Source organism: Uloborus diversus, unplaced genomic scaffold, assembly GCF_026930045.1.
Source record: "Uloborus diversus isolate 005 unplaced genomic scaffold, Udiv.v.3.1 scaffold_833, whole genome shotgun sequence".
Lineage (NCBI taxonomy): Eukaryota > Metazoa > Arthropoda > Arachnida > Araneae > Uloboridae > Uloborus > Uloborus diversus.
Window position 1 is genome coordinate 51,779 of NW_026559048.1, and position 23,433 is coordinate 75,211.

General features: G+C 33.6%; 1 long non-coding RNA gene across 1 annotated transcript; it reads left to right on the top strand.

Annotated features, from left to right (window-relative positions):
- Positions 1 to 1,212: 1,212 nt before the first annotated feature.
- Positions 1,213 to 23,178, top strand: LOC129233960 (uncharacterized). Its single transcript, XR_008581507.1, has 4 exons — positions 1,213 to 1,314; positions 12,758 to 12,853; positions 12,933 to 12,977; positions 23,071 to 23,178. It is a non-coding gene; the product is annotated as an uncharacterized LOC129233960 (long non-coding RNA).
- Positions 23,179 to 23,433: the final 255 nt, after the last annotated feature.

Sequence of the window (23,433 nt, forward strand, 5' to 3'; positions counted from 1 at the left end):
ATACTTTATGAAAATTTTTGACAGAAGCTTCCTACTCCCTTCCCACTTTAGTCATCCAAAGATAGTCCAAAACTGAGTTCTTAAAACTTCAGAAACTAAAATTTTTCGGGCTGGGAGGTGGAATACCTCCCTCTCTTATGTGAAACAGGCACACTAAAGGCAGTGTAAGTTTGTGTTTAAGATTTGGTTTTCTATTGAAAGAGCAACTCCCCCCCCCCCCCCCGCCCAACATCGCCAAACACAACCCTAAGTTTTAAGACTTTAATTTTGAAAATGTTTCGAGAAAGCCCCCCAAATTCTCTAACTTTTATCTCACTCAAAAATAGCCAAAATAGCATTTCAATACTTTAGCATAGAGAAATTTTCGGGGAGAGAGACTTCCCCCCCCCCCTCCCCCATGAACTCCTTCCCCTAAAGTTCATTAAATTTGACTTAAATTTGTGGTTCCCCCTTTCCATCACCGAAGTTTTTAGAATTTAATTTCTAAAATCTATCGAGAGGAAGTCTTCGAATTCCCTCTTCTTAAGTCGCCAAAGGATTACCTAAAGCACAGTTCTGAATACTTCAGCTTTGAAGGGGGAGGAGGATCCCGAACCCCACCCTCTATGTTCATTAAAGATGGTCAAAAGTTGCGCTTTTAAGACTCCAGTTTCGAAATTTCGCCTAAAGAGTGCCTCCCCCCTCTTGACATTGCCAAAAACAGCCTAAAAGTTAAAACTCCAATTCATAAGCGCACATATGCAAAATGCTAAGGGGGGGGGGGGGGAGCTCAGAAATTTCTCCAATGGTTTTGCTGAACATTTTCCCCCATAGAAAACGATTTCAGTACAAATTAGAGATATTAAAATTTGACATTTTTAGTAACTTATTCATTGATGGATGGAAAAGATTTTTTTTTTTTTATTTACATTTTTGCAAAGAAAAAAGCACTAAATTTTGCCCGATCATGATAAAATTTTGTTTGAATTTCTTTTTCATAAGAAGGTTCCAAATTAGGGGGTGAGAGGATAATATTTTCATACTTGGAAAATAAGAGACACCCAACCTGCAGTCAGAGATGGTTTTGCCCTGGACTACGTAGTCCTGGTTTATTCTCTTTTTGTGTTTCATTTGATTTGTCATATGATTTTTGTTTTGTCATATTAGGTCAGTAAAGCAGCATATGATATCATTGATTGGGAGGGCACAAGGCCAGATGATTATTATTCCTACACACCGTTTCCTGGCGATGAAAGATGCTTCCAACTCATGATTCCTGTACAAAAGGTCAACCTTTTGTTTGGGGATGGAGGACTAAAAATAAGAAAAATACAGGTTTATTTCTCTCTTTTATTTGTTTCATTGTGTTTTCATGTAGTCACATTGAAAATTGTATGTCGTTTTTATTGAACAAATTTAAAAAAAAAAAAGAGTTTTTATAAAAGTTTCTATGAAAACCTTTAATTTCATTAAATAATTATAGAACTCAGGGTTACCACTGGCTACTAAAAAAGCGACTATTTTGAAGAGTTGTCACTATGACGGCTATTCAAGCTTAAATTAAGACAAAAATTATTGTTTTGTAAAAAAAAGAAAACTGCTAATATGTCCACCTAAAAACAGCTAAAATGGAAAAAATACAAGGGCTGTAAAAAGAAAAATCATCATCATTTGAAATTTCTAATTTTAAATTCACTCGGGTCTGCCACATTACAGAAAAGTTATAAAATGGGTTAGGCCCTATTTATAGCAGGGATTGAGCCAAACTGTGCCAATCACCAATCATGCGCCAAAAGGCTGCTAAATGGACTTTTCTGCGCCAAAAATCGGACGAACTTGCGCCATAGGTGCGATTTTGCATGTAATGTTGCAGTTTCTTTAACATATTTGGCAGTTTTTGCAGATTATCATCAAGTTTGTGCATTTGAAGCTTGTTTTTACGATTTTTTCGACTTAGTCCCGATTTTTTGCGCATTTCAAAATCCAATTGCATCCGCTTTTGAAAAACTCGATTGTTTTAATTTGTTATGTGATTCTGTTCCTTTGACTTGAATATTTTTTGTATCGATCATTATTTTCAACCATTCTTATCTTTTGTTTTTAGTAGAAGAGGACTTGTAAGTTCATCTTCTTGCCACACCCACTCGAAAATATCAATGCAGTTGCATTCAAATTGATTCAAGCGAATGCCTTCTGTAAGAAATAATATTGTTCACCAGTTTTTAATCTTAGGTTTCTTAAGATTTTAGGACTGAAAATTGATCTCTAATTTTGGTCGGAGACACTTAAGATAGCAAAAAACGGGGAATTCTAATGCTCTGGTAATGAATACGCAGATATTTTCAAGTTTCTCAAATTCAGGCATTTTTTTTTCATATGCTTAGCCTGTCTTAAAATTTTTAGTTTTATTTATTCATTAATTTTTTCATATTTTTTTCACCACGTATTTTAAAATTACTTTTCTTATGACATTTTTTTTTTCATTGTGATTTCATTATTAATTTTGTGATTGAATATCACACAGTTAAAAGGTTTTAATGCTGCCTTTGCTTGATCTTCAGATTTGTTGATCAAGTATTTCAGTATATAACATTCATATATGTCTATATATAAACAGCGAGACCTCTCTGAGCAGCCCCCCCCCCCTCCGTTCCGCAAAATTTCGGCCCTCGAGAGGGGGTGGCTGCTGTAAAGGGTTTTCTTTTCAGTTAGTTGCAATATAACTCTACAATACACAAGATAAGCAAGTTTAATGCGCAGAATAAAGTTTGAGGCCGTTGTAGAAGGGAAATAGTATATTATTTAACTATTGTTAATAGTTTTCGAAGAAAGGATACTATTTGTGACTTAAGTTTCTTATGTCCTCCAACAATTGTTTTCAAAATCCAATTCAAGATGTTGCTTGTTGCAATTCAAAACGTTTTTCAATTCCAAATGATTAATAAATTGCTCCAAGCAATTTATTTATCATTGCATCTGAATTTCGGATGACTTTATTTATTATCCCCAAAATCACTTCAGTTGAAAGTTTAGTTTGCTGATGATCACAAAACGCAAATCGATTGTCAGAGGGCAAATTAGTGCCCGAGAGGCATAAAAATGTATCTGTTTAAAAGACCTTAATTACACAGAGCGAACTGATTAGTTAATTTAAACCAATCCCAAACATATAGATTTGATTAGAAAACGCTTAGTTTCGCAGACTCGTTATCGGAAGACATTTCTCCCAGTCGGCAGTGTAATTATCGAAGCTCTTCATTGCAGTTTCTAAATCGTACTCTATTAATTCTCTCGCCAATTTTCCATGTTCACATTTCTCAGAATTTCAATACGTAGTTCGAGATTCATAAGATGATCGCCAACAGTGTTGTTTGCAACCAGATTACACGTACACACTGACCAGTGGCGCACACAAGGAAGGGGTCCGGACCCCTCCCATAGCTTTTGCATTTTTTTTTCGATTAATTCTGATTCTATGTATTTTCTACGTAAAATATTTCCTAGCAAAAATAACAATAATTTCAGTTCTAGTAAGTGAAAAAAGAAACTTCTATTGTTAAAACAGTTTTGTGTAAATGTGCACTTATCCTATTAAACGAATTGCACAATCGAGAGATCTTTCTTGACTTTGAGAAGGCTAAAAACACACTTAAGGAGTACTGTGTATTATGAACGTTTAATGTGTTCTTGCACTGAGATGAGTTCAAGCATTGTCACCATAACACAGAGAGAAAGTCACAAGTAAAGTCGAAAAATGAACTGGAAAACTAGCTTTTATTCTACGATATTTTGTAAGCCTACAGAGACAGACTGGTGGCTGTAAGTGAATACAGTGAAATAATCATAATTTTAGTTTTGTAATTACTTATTAAAATGAGATTTTTCTTGGTCTTCAGACTTGGTGCTTCTTTACTTGAATTTGCTTCGCTGTTTTCATTTTAAAATAATGAGAAAAATAAATGCATTAACTGTTTTGCTTTCTGGTAATTTAATTAAGTATTTTTTATTAATATTTTATTATTAATTAGTACTAATTATTTATTTAATAATTTTTTTTACTGTCTTTTGTTCTCGAGAATCGATAAAAATCAAGTGAATATGTTTGACGGTTTATTCAGGTATTATATGTAAATGGGAGTTTTAACTCTGGACCCACCCCTTCAAAAATTCATGTGTGCGCCACTGACACTGACCTTCTAATAAAGTAAACATGAGTGACATTTTTACTCGAAAATTACCGGAATTCGTTAAAGGCCAATAAGAATTCTCCTTTTTGAACCGAAAAGCTGCATATTAGACACAAAGTGAATAGATTTTCGTGAAAAAAAATGGAATGGACGAATCCACTCGGCGGTCGTTCGGAAGCGTTGGGTAGCCGTTGCTAGGGGTGCTTTTAACGTGGGCTAAAATATCCTTGCCACAAAAATTTGGCCGTTAAGAGGGGTGGCCGCTTGGAGAGGTTTTACTGTGTGTATATATATGTATACAGTCAGCTCTCTGTTTAACCACTCTCCGCTCTCCACTGTAACACTCCACTTAACACTGTAGTGCACCATCTGGGACAATGAAAAGCCGTCATTAAATAGAGAAAGTCGTTAAATACAGCGTCGTTAATTAGAGAGCCAACTGTATATATATATGTAAGGTAAAATGCAAGCAAATAACTTTCACATACCAAAAATAATAAAGAAAAAAAAGTTTTTAATTCAACTATTATTTTTTGCTTTTTTTTTTTTTTTTTAGCCTTTTTTAATGTGTTTTTGAGTTTTATGAAGCAAACAAGTTTTGAAAATAGGTATCGAAGCACTACAGCTTAAATGTGCACTAAAGCAGTGATGTAGATTCAGAGAAAGGAACTGTGTGAACTAAATTTAAATCAAAAGAAGTGTAAGAAAAAAGTAGATCAGGACAAGACTAGTCTTTTGAGAAAAATATTAGACAAAAGAAAAGAAAAAAAAAATAATAATAGCAATAATAAATGTAATCAAGTGAGCTTCAATTGGTAGTTGGAGTTATGGTGGTTTTGTATCCTTAGTCTCCTTTTTTGTTATTTTCTCATGTCACACAAGTTTCTATGTGTGAAATATACATATTGATGTGAAATTTAATTTTGCTGCTGCAAGTTGCTCCAAATTCACCATTTACTGCTCCAAATTCACCATTTTACTGCTCCAAATTCACCATTTTACTGCTCCAAACTCACTATTTTACTGCTCCAAACTCACCATTTTCCTGCTCCCAAGATTGCTCCAAAAATGAGTTTTGGTCGGCACATCCCTAGAGCAGTATTTTATTTCATTGTGTGTGTATATATATATAACGTGTGTGTGTAGTAAATCCTTACTTCAAAACATACTTTTTGCCCCTTAAATTAAACTATTTTCGTGTTCCATGTTTCTACGAAACAAACTTTTTGGTCAACCAAACTGCTCCTAGTTCACTATTTTCCTCAGCCAAGCTGCCCCGTAATCATTATTTTCTGAGCCAAGCTGCTCCAAAGTCGCTATTTTCCTGCGCCCCTCCAAAAGAGGGTTTCAGCTGGCACACCCTTGTTATAGCTATGCATAAGTAAAACAGCCTTTTTTTTTTCTCCTGGCACCATCAGGCACAAGCCCAGTAGCAGAAACTTTCTAGCCAGTCTGGGACACTATTTTGGGCATTTGAAAATAATGTGCAGCATTATTATTAGTTTTAGTTTTCATAAAATACACAAGTCCCGTGGAAGGTCAAGATTCAGAAGTTTTCCAACTGGCAAGTGGCCACAAGACCCAAAAAACTTAGTGGCCACCACTGTCACCGAGTTTTAAAGTATAAAAAGGGTGTGTGTGTGGGGTTTCACTACTTTTATAAAAATAAATAGAAAACTCTGCACACTATGAAAAACAATGATTCAATTCATATATTTATTTAAATGTGGAAAATTCAAGTTCAAATAGGTTTTTGAATTTTTTTTTCAAAAAATGAATAAATAAATTAGTGAATGAGAAGTTGGCAGAAAACTGCCTTTTAGATGAATGTTTTAGTTTATAGCAGAGCTTCCAAAGCAATGAGGATCAAATACAATTGTGCAGATAATAATTCACATTTTTTATGAAAATAATTTTTGAAACGCACATGTTTGTTTGTATGAAAGATTTGTGCCTATTTTTGAGCTTTTTTTCACCTCTCTTGAAAAGTTTAAGCCTTAAAAAAATGGTGTACCCGGGTGAGCACCTCCCTAAGGGCATGGGCGCACTCCCTCAATATCGTGGAACCCCCCAAAAGCAAGAGCCCCCCAAAAAAGATGAGAAATACCCCTCAAAACAACCCCCCTTTTAATGTTTTTTGAGCTCTCAAACTGTAACCACATTTCATACTATAAAACATAGTTTGGCTTGCGAGACGTATTATATTTCTGGATTCTAATTTGACTCTAAGAAATCCATCTCTCTTGGTTAGATAACAAAAAGCGGTTGACGCTTCTTCGCCTAATTTTGCACATCGTCTCACTTCTTTAGTTTAATCATATAATTCAGTAGGTACGCCATCAGGCACCATTTCTTGTAAAGTTTTATCTGAAATTCCTTTTTTAACCCTAGCGTCAATGACCGGGTACCCGGGTACCTTTTTGCTACTTTCATCAGTTTTTGCCCTTTCTAACTAGGTCTTGGTAAAATTGCTTTTAATTCTTGTTATTTACACGAATGTGAACTAAAAAACGTGTTTTCAGAACAATTCTTGGGAAGTTTTTTAGCACTTAAAATTTTTACACCTATATTCAATAACCGAGTACCCATTACACTGCACATCAAAAGACTGTTCAAAATGCTTCTGGCACCATTTTTAATTATTCTCACGCAAAATGAGCCCTTGAGTTAAAATATCACCCCTGTTTTCCCCCATCATTCCCGCCCCCTAATTTTTTTTCTGTTTTCGACAGTTACATAGCAATTATTCATATTTGATAGGTACACTCACGCAAGTACCTCCCCTCCCCCCCAAAAAAAATCTAAAAAATACTCACAAACGATTTTTTTTATTGATAAAGGTTCATTTTTTTAAATTTTTTCACTTATTTTCTTGGCGTAAAACCAAAGTATTGGACTCGCTTCCCATGGCCGAAAAATTTTTCACGTTGTTAAAAAATAAAAATTAAGAAACACTTGAAAACATTGCATTTTACATACCAGTCAAGCTAAAGATTTTAGACCCAAAGAAAATTTCTGTCTTATTTACGTTTATTCCAATTACATTTACAGATATAATTAAGATTTTAAATAAAATTAAGTATACTCATAATATGGATTAATATATTTTTATATTTCAGAGGGTATTACACCCATTGTTTGTCGCTATTCGATCAAATGCTTCTAAATTATCGGCACGTTTGATCAATCTGGTCAACATCAGATTTTGTTTTGTTACAAAACAAAATAGTTGTGACTTTTGGTTGCTCCAGAGTTGCTTTTGTTATGATGTGAAATGGAAAACAATATTACAGCTTTTTTTTTTTTTTTCTTTTTGTTGATGTACAAACATATTGTTACATCCTCAGTGATACCGAATTAGGAACTTCGTATCTCTCGATATGTAGACAATAATATTTCAGTTGGAATATATGATCTGTTTTTTTAGTATACCTACGAATGTCAGACGGCATGACAGCAAAGGTTGAGCAAATGACCAGTGAGGTAATATTTTACGATGCAACGGGCCACATGTATGAGGGCTGTAGACCACATGGGGCCACATGTATGCGGGCCCCATGTGGTCTACAGCCGTAATTTGAACATTACTGGTATTTCACTTTGAAATAACAAGACCTAATACATCCAGTATTAAATATAAAAACTGGAGAAACACGTTTTTTTCTAACGGACCATTTAGCTTGTAACGTAAACATAAAATGTTGGAAAAACTATAAGCCATTTTGTTTTTTAGTAAAAACAAGCTACACACATTTCCCAAGATGAAGGTGGAAGAAAACGTTTCAATTAAATAGAAGACGTGTCAGAAGAAAAAAAAAACTTTTCCTGCTCTAAATCTTCGAATTTCAACATGGGTACCGGGGTACCCTGTTATTGAGAGTAAGGGAATCTTTTGGTCATTGACGCTGGGGTTAAGAGGATGATCCGAGTTTTCCCACTTCTGCTTATCAAAGAACTCAACATAGTCTGTCTCTCTGCATCGAAATTGAAATCTGGAATTGTAAATTTTAGTTATCCAATCGAATTCTTCAAACTTGCCATCGTACTATGTTTAGATCATCAGCACTTGTTCTGCAAACTGGTTACTTTGAGAATCTAAAGACATAACACTGGGTATTGCGGATGACAATCATCAAAGAACTTGTTTCGAGACAGATTACGACAACCCGTTCGAAGAATTAAACTGAAAAATGAAAATTTATAATTCGACATTTCAATTTTGAAGCTGAGAGGATAGCGATAAGCAGAACTGGTACAACTCAGCTCCCTCTTTCAAAAAGGGGATTTCCGATATATCTTTGAAAGAAATGGTGCTCGATGGCGTACCTAGTGAGTAGCATGGTTTTTAAAACCTCACATGTCATACTAAAGCAGTGAGACAATAGGTAAAATAAGAAAAAAAGAAGTGTCAAGTACAGTTACTTGTCTAACCAAAAGGGATGGATTTATTCGAGTCAGATTAGAATCTAGAAATTTCAAGCCACAATACCATCCCACCACAATTCAATCACGACTGAAAATTATGAGTAGTCAAATAGTTCAGCTCGCACGTCAAACTTATGTTTTATTGTAATCAATGTGGTTGCAGTTTGAGGGCTCAATTTATTTAGCAACTTCTTTTGTTTCAAAGGGTGACTTAATTGGGCTGTTGCAAGCCACATTTATATTTTAAAATTTTTACTTAACCTTTGTTCTCTATCATAGGTAAATTTGATATTTTGAGCCAAAGTTATGGGCTAAGTGGAGAATTAACATTTTTTTTTACTAGATGAGAAATGCTTTTATTTCTTATTTTTTCTGTATCTATGTAAGAATTAATTAATATGAAAACAAACTTTTACGAATCATAAATTCTAATACTTTTTCTCTAAGTACGGAGCAACACGATGTTATTCAATATATTGGTCAAATTCAACGCATGTGTGGAACTTTAAAATACAGTTTGTTAATTAAATGATCTTATGCGGTGTGTGACCTACACAAAAATCTTGCTCTTAAGTGATGTAACATCAAATTTATCAAATTTTGATACTTGATGAAATTATTGTAACTTTTTCCAGTTTTTATGCAATAATGGTCAACTTCAAGGCGTGAGCGACACCTCGAGATTTTTTGCAGTCGAAATCTCTTTGCATGACCAAATATCTCTACAAAAGGCAACTTTTCCGGATTATTACTTAGGGTTTATCAGATTTTGATTTTTTCCCCTCCACCCTAATGAACAGGCCAGTACTTCAACGTAAGTCCACCTCATATTAGAGCGAGATTAAATGAATTTGAATCCAGTTTTTGTTTTTAAAAACACTGCTTTTTTTGTGGCGATGAAGAGACTGGGAAGAAGAAAGGGCAGAATTATCGCAGAAAATATCATAAATTTTCTACACTTGCATTCAAAGAATTCCTTTCAAAATTAGCTAAAGATCGTTCTGAGATGTGTCAAAAGCTATGATTTAGCTTTATGAATTTTCTGTTATGATTCTGCACTTTCTTCTCAGCCTCCTCATCTGCTTCATCGCTGCAAAATAGGCAGTTTTTTAAAACATAAAGCTGAATTCAAATTCACTTAATCGCATTTTTCATAAATATTGATCAGCACAAACAAAAGTAGACGCTTGTAATAAATAAGTTTATTCACTCAAACTGCACATTTAACTGTAAAAGAAGCAGGTCAGGGGTGCCCATTTAGTAGGGGTCATGGTCCTCACTGCGCCATCGAAATTTTTATTGGTTGTTTTGAGGGGTATTTTTCTCATTTTTGAAGGGGTGTGCGCCCTTGCCCTTAGGGGGGTGGGCACCCCGGGTACATTAGCGACGGCACACGGACTAGAATAGCCAAATGTTATTCAAGGACATGCGAATAGAGGGGATTCTGCAAATGACCGGCTGTCTTTTGAGAGTACGCATTATCTGGGAAATGGTTTGGTCTTAGAGAAAAAAATCATAAGGGCTATTTTTTATAGAGAACTAGCTGTACCCGACGCGCGTTGCTACGCCAACAAAAAAATACATCATTATACTGATTTTCATGACAATCGGTTGAACGGGGCAGAAGTTGCTACTCTGCAGTGCCACCTGGTGGCGAGTGGTTTCAATGAGCATATTATGCACCTTCTCCGTGGAAAAATACATATATATAGCAATTTTCATAATAATCGATCCAGGTATACAGTGAAGCCGTGACTATACTCAAATTTTACTCACGCAGTTTGCAAGCTCAATCCATCGCTAAAAATATCAAATAGAAAAAGTTTTAAATCCCCCCGTTGCATGAAAAGCCATAAAACAATAAAGAAATAATTTATTTGTTCAAACTCAAGAAAAATGGCAACGGCTAACTTCTTATCAATGAGATCTTTCACGCGAATTAATTTCTGCAGCCGATAATTTTATTCGTATTTATCCAATGGATTGTGATTTAAATTGGAATAAAAAAGGAACTATCGATCGGGTTTTTTCGAACTGGTCTATAAACATTCCCAGTACCAAAAATAACAAACGGTGGAAGTTTCAGCCAAATCTGCCGGGTAGTTTTTGAGTTCATGGATGACATACAGACAAACATTCATTGATATATATATATAGATTTTGAGATCTACAACCTACCTTGGTCCGAGGTACTTTTTGATAAGCTTACCAATTTTGAGAAAAAACTAACAATTTTTAACTTTTTTAGCTCACATGGGATCGATGGGGACTTTTGGCACTTTATTTGTAATGGTAAACCCTTGGTCTCTACAAAAATTTGGATTTGTCGGAATTTTTGTTATTTCCAGTGTCTAAATTGACCGGACTATTTAATTCTTTTCGTGTTTGTATGAAATTGAATTTGTATGAATTGAATTTAAATGAAGAAATTGTGTGAAATTTGTTATTAAATAAATAAATTTTCCACTTTTGAAATGAATTGCACTCAAGTTTGTCCATTAGTTCATTTTTCACTTTACGGAGCGTTGTTGCAGAAAGTAAAATAAAATTCTGCGACAGGGTTGAGGATTAATGATGCTAATTGGAATTTAATGGACATAAGGACATTAGTCCTTATTCTAATGGCGACAATGAGGAACACTGTTCTTATTTTAAAGGGGTTTTTAATAAGTGATCAAATCAAATGAGAAATCAAAGCATATGCAAATAACTTATCTGATGATCATGAAGTCGATTAGCTTTATTTCTATAGCAAATGTAATGACTTGGCAATTGCACGGCTACATTGTGACGGTAGAATTATGGGTGTTTTCTATTTTTCCGCCTAGTAGTTCGAGACATTAAAAATGGTATAGTATCCATCTAGCCAATGCCAAATGGGACATGTTTAAATCAACATTTTTTAAAAATGGTGCCTGTGTTTTGTCGCTAATGAAATCTGCTCAGCAAGATTGACCGGGTTAAAAGGATGAGTACTGAATAATCAGTACTCCTAATAGGGAAGTCGCAACCTATTAAATGTTCATATTTTGACTATTGGATATTGTTAATTGATCCTCAAAACTAAAAAATGCACCATCGCCGAATTATAAAACACCGTGATTGGTTTTTAATGAATTTTTAAAAATCCACGCGCAAAAGTGCGCGCTTCTGAAACGTCACGAGCTTACTTCACAGGGCACTAATGGGCAGCCTTCCGCCGAAGGTCTCTTGTTTTCTCTACGGACATTTTGAGCGCGCTGATATTTTTATTTTTTAGAAATTCAATAATCCTTTTGAACACACTATGGAGGCCGGATTCGTTAAAGCACAATCTAATAATCTTCCTCAAGTAACCTCAATGATGGTATTCGAATATTTCCGCGAGGATGAGAGGTTTAATGTTCCAGAAACGCGAGGAGTTAAATGCGAGGACATAAGCCTTTTACGTTTCGTCTTCGAAGCCAACTGCGCGTCCTTCGGCTTCTCCCGCGGCGGAAGAGCGCATGACGTCACTTCCTGTGCCATTTGACGTCATAAACGCTTGAACTTTAAAAATTAATTTTTAAAAAAACTACTTATCGTATCGCAAACATTTTTTCACCTATGATGTTCATACATGTTACTCTATCATATAAAAATAAAATTGAAAAATCGAAAATTTCCCTATTAAACATAGGACTGTATTTATGCACATTGGATCTATGCAGTATTCATTCATGAACAAAAAAAACGCTCACTCTTATCGCCAAAAGTGCGTAGATGCTATTATGTTGCGGTGCGATTGCCAAGTCATTGCATTAATATATAGAAATTAAATTCTCCAATATTAATACCGATGCTATATGATCAAGGTAACTTGTTAGGAAACAATTTTTGACAAGGTTGTTAAATAGGTGTTTCCCAAAATGCTTTATGACGAAGTCGTTAAATACATGGTTCCTAAAATACTAAATAGGGATTCCTAAAATACTAACAAAAACAACTGTCTTGGTTTTGCTTGATATCTCACTATTTTTTAGAGTGGAAGCAAGACGGCATATTTGTACATTTTGTGTTTTTGAGGGGACAACAAAAGCTGGTCCAATTTTCGATAAATAAATTGTACTCTTTGTTTGTAAAAGGTTCATCGCTAGTTTTGGATGTCTTTCCATACAATTTTTATCCTTCTTTTTTTCTTATCACAGACACTTTCTAAAGTAAAAATAATAATGATGGATGATATTCCTGAGACAGTGGAGGAGAAACCTGTCTGGATCTACGGTGAAGACTCTTGTGTGTTTGTAAGCAATATTTTTGTCCAAGTTGCATTTTTTTCTTTTCAGAAATGATTAAATGTAATTGCCATTTACTCTTTTGCAGGTTGCTAGATTGAGAATCAGTCTTTTGTTAAATCCACAAACATAAGTAAGTATCTCTTAATTAAAATTCGATTGGTTTCTAAAATTTAAAATTGTGAAAAGAGAAAAAAAAATCAAAGCATGAAAAGTTTGAGATTGTGTGTTTTGAAGGTTTGAAACTGAAATTAACTAAAGAAAATGAAATTTTGATGTACTTTAATAGAAACTTAAACTGTTTCTAAAGGTTTCAATTTGAATCTGTGTGTTTCTAAAAATGTAGGTTTTGAAAAATGTGAGACTAAAATGTGTTTCTGAAAATTTAGGTTGAAAGATTGAAACTAAAAGTGTTTCTGGAAAACTTGGACAGAAATGTTAGAAACTAAAAGGGTTTCTGAGGATACAAAAGTTGTTTGGTTTTCAGAAAAATATAAAGTGGTGGTGGGGGGGGGGAATACTGGAATAAAAAATGCGAGGGGAACCAGATTGGAATTTTAACCGACCTCTGTTTGTGAAAATATAAAATGAAATATGAAATGTGTTTTGAGAACCTCATGTGTGAAAATAATTGTTTAAAAATGTAGAAATTCGTTTTTGTGTAATTTTTCCTATGATTTTATACGAATAGTTTGAATGGTGTATGTGTGCTGTTACGAATCGTCTCCAAGCGGGGGGAATTTGTTGGCAAAAGCCTTTATTTTCCACTAGCAAAGATACCCGGCGTTGCCTGGGTCAGTAAGAATCGTGAGAAACAATCACTACTTCATTTGTTTCCTGTTTAAACTGAAAGAACTCAAAACACCCCGCTTTGGTGTGATTCAAAATCGAGCTTCTTCCGTACACATTAAACTAAAATACTGTTTGACCACGGATTGTGTGTAATTTGGCAATCTGCCAAATAAAGATGATTCCATGTGAATGAATCTAGCGGGGGAGAAGGGAAAATAACGATGGGATTAGGATGCTCGCGTTTTATAATGTCACTAGTGCCTTATTCATTTATTGCGTTCTCAAAAATAAAATAAGGGGAAACAAAAATAGTTACCATGGAAACAAGAAAAAGAAAATAAAATGTTTTCATTTCGTTCAGGAACGTAAAAGCAAAATGGTAAGCTCAAAATTGTGTTGTGAATAAATAAATAAATTAGTTTTTGCCGTGAGCATATAAATCGAATATACTTTAAATTTAAAAAATGTTGCTGTTTTTTACGAAACTAAGGCTAAATAATAGAGTAGCAAAAGTGCACATCTGAAACAAACCAACTAACATCCCTATAAACTAATAGATACGTCCATTTCCGCCTATAAAACGGATATTAACCTTTCCATGTAATCGATCGTCAGACAGAAGCAATAAGTACAAAAAACCCCAGTGGCAGAAAGTTTTGTAGCTGTCTGCGACAAGCTTTTAGAGTTTCAAAATCTGTCTGCAAAATTCGTACGTAGTTTCAATAAAAAAAATTAAACAACGTTTTTTTTTTTTTTTTTTGAATAATTTTATTTGAAACATGGTAGGAGGTGACCCTCCCTTCTCAAAGACGATGGTGCACCTCCTGAAGAACTCCCCTCTCAAGAACAACACCTCCACCCCAAACTGAGATGAAAAACTTTCTCAAATTACCCCTCCCTCCACCTAAAGGTTTCAAAGGTGAAATCTGATGGACCCCCCACCTTTGTTGGGCACCTGATATTTGCAATCATGTTCTGACTACTGAAGATGGTTCTGTCCATGATTTTTCACTGGGTCCGTTTTTTTTTTGGGGGAGGGGGGGGTTTATTTATTTATTTATTTATTTTTTTGAATAATTTTATTTGAAACATGGCAGGAGGTGACCCTCAGTTCTCAAAGACGATGGTGCACCTCCCGAAGAACTCCCCTCTCAAGAACAACACCTCCACCCCAAACTGAGATGAAAAACTTTCTCAGATTACCTCCCCTTCCACCTAAAAGTTTCAAAGGTGAAATCTGACGGACCCCCCACCTTTGTTGGGCACCTGATATTTGCAAACATGCTCTGACTACTGAAGAGGGGTCTTCTGTCCATGATTTTTCACTGGGTCCTTTTTTTTTTTTTTTTGTGAAAAATTGAATAATTTTAATTAAATACTTAGAGGGGGAGGGCAATTGTAAAACTAAAATTTCAAACTATACATGTACCATACTTGCCAACTCTACTGTTTTTAACAGGGGACTCCCGTTTTTTGCTTCCATCTCCCGATTTCCCGTTTTTAAAGATTTTCTTCCGTTTTTTCAGTCAATAATCAAAAAGTTTTCCTTTCTTCTCAATAGATGGCGCCCCTTTCTAGTCCACCAATGTCAGGGAATAAGAATTCTTCCAATTAATAACTCCGTTCGTAAATATTAATTTTTTGGAAGCTTTCCACATTGCATGTGCAACGAAGCACGTGCTCTGCCGAAAATTGCAGCAGATTTCAATCTTTTTGCATCTTGAAAATATTTCAACTATTTTGAAAGTTTGAAGTTATTTTAGCATGTGCTACCCTATACCTACTTATTATATATATTATTTTCATCATACATTGATTTTTTTTTTTTTTCGGATTTTAGGAATTAAATTTTGGTAGCTACTTTTCTGGAAGAGACTGGGGAATGTATAGAACTTTAAGCAAGTTCACTACCTATTATTAGGTTTTTTTCCTTTGCGGTATGTTTTTCTTGCTGCTACCAATTAGCTTACATCAGCAAAAAAGCCCCATTTCACTTTAAATTTAGTATTCATGTTATTTAAAAGAACAATTAATAATTACGTTGTGAAGATATGTCGCTGGTGAATCACCTATATACCTCTAGTGGAATCTCCTGTTTTTTTTTTCTTCGAAGGTTGGCAAGTATGATGTACTAATGTATTCGGGATGAAGCAAACTGCACCGTTGAAACTTTAAGGTGGTTGATTTTGTGGTATGTTTTCTCTTTTCCGTTGACAATATCATTCTTGGAGATTTTCCTAGTATGGGGGGGGGGGGGATATTTAAGCTTTGATCACTGAAAAGTGCAATTGTGCAGTCTTACCGAAAACTTACATTTCGAAGGGTTTTTTTTCTTTGCTTCCAATAATAGATTTAAAGTATGAATTACTTTTTCACATTAAAGGTGCTGAAATGCTGACCCCCAAAAGTTTGCCCCCGGGGCGGACCGCCCCCTTCGCCCCACTCTAACTACGCCACTAGATATAGAAATGACAGATGGCTCATTCTAAAATGATATAAGTGAGCTTAGAAACCAATTTAGTTGTGACTGGAGTTATTTAACTTTAAAGAGCTCGTTGAAATGATATCAAAAACTGAAACCCTGCGAAGCCCCAAAAAAAGTTCCCACTCTGACTGAAATTTCCTTTGTCCTTCTTAATTAATTTGCTTCAACTTTTGGATTGGACAAATTTGGATCTACTAGTTTTAACACGGAATTCCCACATTACAATCTAAATCATAGCATCGTCTTATCATACCAGTATAGTATGGTGATGGAAGAAAAAGTTAGAAAGATACTTACATATCTATATACATAAAAATGGACTTTGGTAAATTTGTTCCCTAAGATCTCAGAAACTACCCGGCATATTGTTCTTTTTGGTACTGGGGAGGTTTGTAGATTAGTTCGATAAAAATTCCTTTTTTTATTCTAATTAGTCCAAATTTTCGCATAAATGCCCCAATATCACGGTGAAAAAAATACGTGCTCGTATTAAAATTATGTGTCCATCGAAAGCGCTTATTTTTCTGCTGAAAGTGGCATCTGTTAGAAAGTTCTAAGTTGTATGAAAAACGAGTTATGAGCTTTTTTTGTTCCATGTTCGAAGGCTTTCCTCAACCCAATTCATTAGTTAGTGTATCATCTCAACTCCCAGTTCATAGTTAGAATTGTTGAATGTTTTTGTGTTTCGTCTGACTGTTTGAGGCTTTTCTCAAGTCAAATCTTAATGTAAAGTTTTTTTCCCCATAATAACTACATTTGGTTGATATTTTCATTTAAACGGAATTTTAGTACAATTGATAGTTCTTTTTTTATTATTTGTGCTGATTGGATTTTTTAATCATTATCCAATCTAACAGCAGAAACCTCGCCAAAATTTATGCAGAAAGATTTCTGTAGTGGATGCATTTGGCAGTTTTTAAACTGTCGCGGTTTTTGAAGTCAAAGACTACGTAATAATGTTTGTCAGCTTTCACCATGTAAACAAAATATCGTCAGTCAAAAGAATCTTTAAAAACTTTTTTTACTGTAAAATAATCCGGCAACTAAATCAGGCAAATCCATAAACAGCACAAAAACTTCCATTAATATGACTTTGCGCACAAATTCAAACCATCGCCAAATTTTACTACTTATTTTGGAAATATTTCGGATGAAATTGTTTAGCGCCATTTTATGGTGACCAAAAGTATCTTAGCATATGGCGACAATATCTCTTTAACAAAAATTAGTAACATACCGTTTTACAAAGTAAGGAGGGGGAGCATTATCCAAGGTATCCCAAAACGATTCAGGCAAATTCGGTAACATTTTAAATCGCACCAAGAACTCACAATAATTGAAATTTTCCAAAATAACTGAAGCAAGTTTAAGGGGATCACGGGCGCGCGGCTACATTTTTTTAAACAGTTCGTTCTTTAATAGACATACAGAGAAGGTAAGGCTCCATGTAAAAAAAAAAAAGTATTAACTGATAAATCTTTTTTAACCATGTGAAGTTTAATTTCACATTTCGGAAATTCTTCGAATTTGTATACGCTTAAATTTTGTGTTTTCGTTTCTAAATGAATACTATTTTGCTCTTTTTACTTACTGCTACTTTAGTTTTACGAGTAAGGAAGAAGCTAGATTTTAAATCACGCCAAAAAGGTGTGTTTTAAGTTCTTTCGCTTAAAACAGAAAACAAATGCAAGTAACGATTGTTTCTCATAATTATTGCTAACCCAGGCAACGCCGGGTATTTTTGCTAGTACGAATATAAAAAGGATTGTAGTTTAGTAAAAGGGGGAAAGGGCGAGCTTGGGTAAAACTTAAAAAGTAGGTAACATAGTCCATCCTCGACTAGACCACTATCTGAAACTAATTTAAATCAAAATTTATGGAATTTATTTAATTGAAATACAGTATACTCCCGATTATCCGTGCTAGTCACCGGGCGGCGTAGCACGGATAATCGAAAAGCACGGATAATATGAAAAATCATTTAAGGAATATGCAGGGTAACTATTTGAGGGGAATTAGAAAAAACTAAATACTCACACAAACCAGGAACTTTTCTTCGAAATGTATTGCTTTAAAAAAATCGGTGATACATTTTTGTTTTCTTTGTTTGTTTAAATTGTTGCGTATGTCCGTACGAGTTTTTCTTACTGCAATTATTTCTTCGTAATCGTAACTTCTTTCACTCATGCAATCCAATAAATGTTCCACAGATTTTAGAGCAGTAGAATGTGAAATTGTATAATCTTCATGTTCTTCATCTTCGTTTTCGGTATCATCACTTGCGTTTGATTCAGTAACAAGTTCAGTGATATTTCCGTCAGTTAGATATTGAAATCCTGATTCACATTCGTCGCTTTTAAACCACTCTTCGACATTTTCAGCGTCAACTGATTCGAAACCTTCGATTTCTTTAACTTCTTCGATGATGTTATCGATATTATCGATAACATCATCAAAGTTTTAGAAAAGTGTGATTCCGAAATGAAGCACAGTTAATCCACTAACCGGATAATCCGCTCACGGATAATCGGCAGTATACTGTAGTAGCAATTGCAAGTAATATCTTTAATTCCATATCATTGGTTTCAGAAAATAAGGGTCATGGACTCAATGAAAGTCATTTCGCCCCCCACCGCCCCCTAGTAAATCCCCCACTGAAGCCTTATGCTAATAGTTAGTTGAAATATATAAGTAAAACATTCTCTTAAGCAAAACAATTTCCTGGTATTTTTATCTTGATTAAAATTTCTAATTGGTTTCATTAATTGTAATCTACTATATATTAAAATCTGTTCGCGTCCGTCTGTCCGTCTGTCTGAAGATCGATCTTCTTGAGAACCGCTGTGAATCGAGAGTCAAACGAGATACCGGTCAATTCGAAATTTTCCAAAGAAAACAATAGGACCAATCTCGTATTTGTGCTACTTTAATTAGAGGAGATATTAATTAAAACGCTAATTAACATTACGTTATTCAGGAATTTTTATTTCTTTCCTGTTGCCATTTTGCATATGCGTGAGCAAGTAAAAGTCTAATAATTGTTTTAAAAGAAATTTTTTTTGGCTGCTGTCAAAATCTTAAAACAACGTTTCCATCTAGAATTTCATTTTAAATTAGTTTAAAATTCGTTGCCTTATTCGGACATAGCCTTTATTTTATCGTCTGTCTATTTTTTACATTCAACGTTCTTAACTCTTTTCAGCATATGAAAGTTGTTTCTTTAGCTACGGTGGCTCCCAAAAGTGTTCGTACATCTTGAAATTTTGTAGTAAAACCAAAATAACGCAAAAATGAATTCGAATATGAAGTCTAATTTTTTTGCACACCATTCCTATTCCATTCTTAATAAAACCCAGTAGTTTTTTCCAAAATATTGCCAGATTCAATTTTTGAAATTTGTCGAAGAACGAAGAGGCAGAGAAAAAATACGACACAAAAGTCATCGTACACTGAAATATTTTCGAATAAATTCATAATTAAAATTATATGTGGTTTATTTAATTATTTTTACATTGTAATGACACAGTAAAGTCATTTGCCTTTAATCTTTTGTTTATTTATTCCCCAATATTCTGCTTATTATTTTTAAATGGCAGGTATGCATAGAAAACAACAAACACGATTCGAAATTTGATTTTTTCTCTCACAGTAGCCGTAAAGTGGTTTGAAATGTCTCTAAATTAAGTTATATCATTCTATAGTGAAGTGCTTGATAAAATGCTATAAAGACATTAAAGACAAGAATCCAATCAAAAATAAGGTAAGAAAAGGTCAACGGGCAATGTTAAGATCAGAGGTTTACAGTAAAAAAAAATATGAAAAATACACATTTCAAAACTGAAAAAGTTTCTGCGGAATTGAATGAAACATTTTACGTTTAATTATCACCTACAATTGTTCGCCAAGTTCTCTAATAGCTGGATTAATTTGGGACCTCTTCCTGCAGAAATTTTCTTGTAACAATAAACTTACGCTTTCCGTCGTAAAGTCAATGATAAATAAGCTCAAAACGTTTTGGAACAACGTCTTACTTATAGATGAAAATAAAGTTAACAATTTGGGTTAAATTGTTGTATAATTGTAAATGGAAGAAAAAAATGAGGAATTCAAACTTAAGAACTTAGTTGGATGAGTTAATCAGGACGGTGAAGGTGTTCTTGTGTGAGGGTATATATCAGCATCAGGACTTGGAAATTTGGAATTTTTTGATGAAATAATGAATCATGCTGTTCATTTAAATATTAAAAAAAACAATTTTAAACTATTAGCTCAAAATTTGGTAATTGGGAACAACTTTGTTTTTTATCAAGATAACGATAAGAAGCACACGTTTGCCTCAAAAATTGTCCTTAAGCTTAGAAATGTCTCCTCAATTGCCAGATTTAAACTTAATGGAACATATTTGAAGATTTCTGGTGGCTAGATTACGAAAATACATTATTGAAGCAAACTAGAAACAGTACGGATCGAAGTGCAGCTGAACGCTTACTCAGAAATTGCACAAAAAAAGAAAGAAAAAACAATGAAATCGATTCCCAGACGTTTAAAAGCTGTTGTTGCTACTGCATGATATTCTACTAAATAATAACTTAGTAAAAAGTTAGATTATTTACTAATTTTTTGACATTTTCTTCAAAGTGTATGAAGACTTTTGTGAGATAAAATTTCTGACATTTTTTGGTTTTTAATTTAAAAAAAAAATAAGTTTTAATGTTTTACTAAAAATTTTCTTGTGGTTTTGTTAAAAATAGATCATAGATCTTATAATAAAATACCTATTTCGAAACATTAATTCTAACCAATAGATAAGGGCCTATTTCATTGAAAGTCGTAGGTGTACGATTACTTTTGGGAGCCACTATATGTTTATTGACTGTAGTGTAAGTTTATCATTCGCCGGCCTCATATTTTGGTACACTTAGGATGTGCGACTAATTATGTTTATTTTGTTGGACTTTTTCCCGTCACATGGGTGAGTTTTCAAATTGTAATAACTCTCTTTTTCCTTCCTGTTTCTATTTTTAAAATACAGTTTGTATCGTTAAAAGAGCATGTTAAATTAAGATTGTTTGGATTTCTTTGTGAAACAGAGTTGAACAAAAAAGATAGTTTTTAAGGATTTTAACTAAAGTTAAATTGGAATCTGATGACTTGGTTTTAAATCAATGCGTATTGGTAGTTATTTAGTCTTAGTGCTTTAGTTTCTCGTAATCAACCAAAAAGTATGTGTCATTCTATGTAAAAAGCTGATTGTAATTGCACATAAATAGTTCAGATATAGTCTATCAGATTTAATTCAGTTTAAAGTGAGCACAGATTATAATTGATAATGCATGTATTTTTATCTTTTGTGCTAATTGAAAATACGCATAACTTGCATTATCGATAACTATGATTAACTTTAAAGAGATTTTTGCCAAAAATATGCTCTACTGGTGTTTTGCAAACCTTGCATTATGCGTATTTGTTTACTCCGTAACGTTTTAGAAACTGAGGTCAGAGTAATACAAAAACATCAATTGAACATCTCTTTCATTTTTTAAGTAGCCCGTGCTACGCCAGGCACGCAGCTAGTATGTTAAATAAACATTGAACAGCTTTGTAGCTTTTTTTTTTCATAGTTAAATTTGTAATTGTGATATTTTATATGTATATATAGTTGCAATTTTCTTCCTTTTTTTCCTATTTTTTAAAGCATAATTAGCCTATTTTTTCCTATTTATGAAATTTTTGCTCCTATTTTTCCTACTATTTTTTTTCTAAAAACTGTCTGCAGAGCCTGCATTATGCAAAACTTATTTGCAAAAAACATTTAAAAAATTGCTTTTTTTTTCACCTCAGTATTGCACATTTAATAACATTCTTTTGAGTTATAAATGGAACTAAAATTAGTTTTCTTCGTAATGTTGTGAATTTCCTTTCATAACTCTACCAACTGTTCCGTAAGGAAGTTTTTATATAATAGTTATTAGCAATTTTTTTAAGTAAAATACTTTTAAATGAACATTTTGTAAAAAAATATTATCAAATACTCATTGATTAAACCTCATTAATATTTATATTTATGCATTACGATATTGCAGTAAAAACTAATTGATTACATTACACTCCTTTAACTTTAGCGTAGCTTTAGACAGTTTGATAGAAATGTAAAATGAAATAATAGATATAGATAATGAGAGAAACCTTAATTTTAAGTCTACATATTGTACTATAATATAAGAAAACAAAAAGTGATGTGAGGATGCATTTACTATTCTGAAGACTTCAGTTTGTGCTAATTGAAAATATCTGATGTATATCAAAATATCCGATATATATCAAAATATCGAACATTTTCGAAAATATGATATTTTCGAACCCTGAGCAAGTTTGTGCCCAAGTACCTTGCCATAATGCGCTGAGAATCGGAGTTCCTGCCTAAACACCAGGTGAAAACGCTGTCCCAGCAACCTATAGTCCTGACGTCGCTACCGACAGACTTCTTTTTGTTCTCTCGGATTGAGGCAGGCCTGAAATGAACCCGTTTTTCATCCCTGGAAGAGATCCAATCAGCAGTAACGAAGACCTTAGTGGAGGTCCCCAAAAACACCTCTCAGGGCACTTACCAGTCATGGCAGAGACGATGGAAGAAATGTGCAGAAGCGCAAGGACATTACTTTGAAAAATTTTAAGTGTTTGTGCAAATCTGTTCAATAAATTACTTTAAAAAATAATTGCATTACTTTTGGAATAGACCCTGTATATAAACATGGTGGAATACAAACAGAAAAGTATTTTAGTTGAATATAAATTTTTAAAATAAATACCCGGGTAAATACCCATTTTGGGTAGTTACTCGGGTATATACCGTGGGAATTTGCCCCTAAAAATAAACACCCGGGTATTTTACATCAGTATGTATAACTAACTTTTCATAAAGAAATTGAAAATTTCCATTTATTTATAGGTGAGGCTCAGACTGGCACGTGAATCCAATTATTGTCAAGGCTATGTATCGTAATATTTATGCTCATGTAAACTTTTTTTTCTATGTAATAAAATTCAATGTATGTTGTTTTTTTTTTTTTTTTTTTTTTTTTTTGCTTTGGAAATCTGTAAACATAATTTTTATTAAATCTTTTTGGGAGATGAAAATTCTCAGTTTACCGAACAAAACATTTTACTGTATGAACATAGGGTATTTTTGAAACTAAAAATTATTCATTTCTTCAGATTTTAAGACCTTAATTAATATGTGTTAGCATAAGCCTTTATTTTTCAATGTTCTTGGAGCAATTTCACAAAAAACTAGAAAGTTTTTTAAAATAAG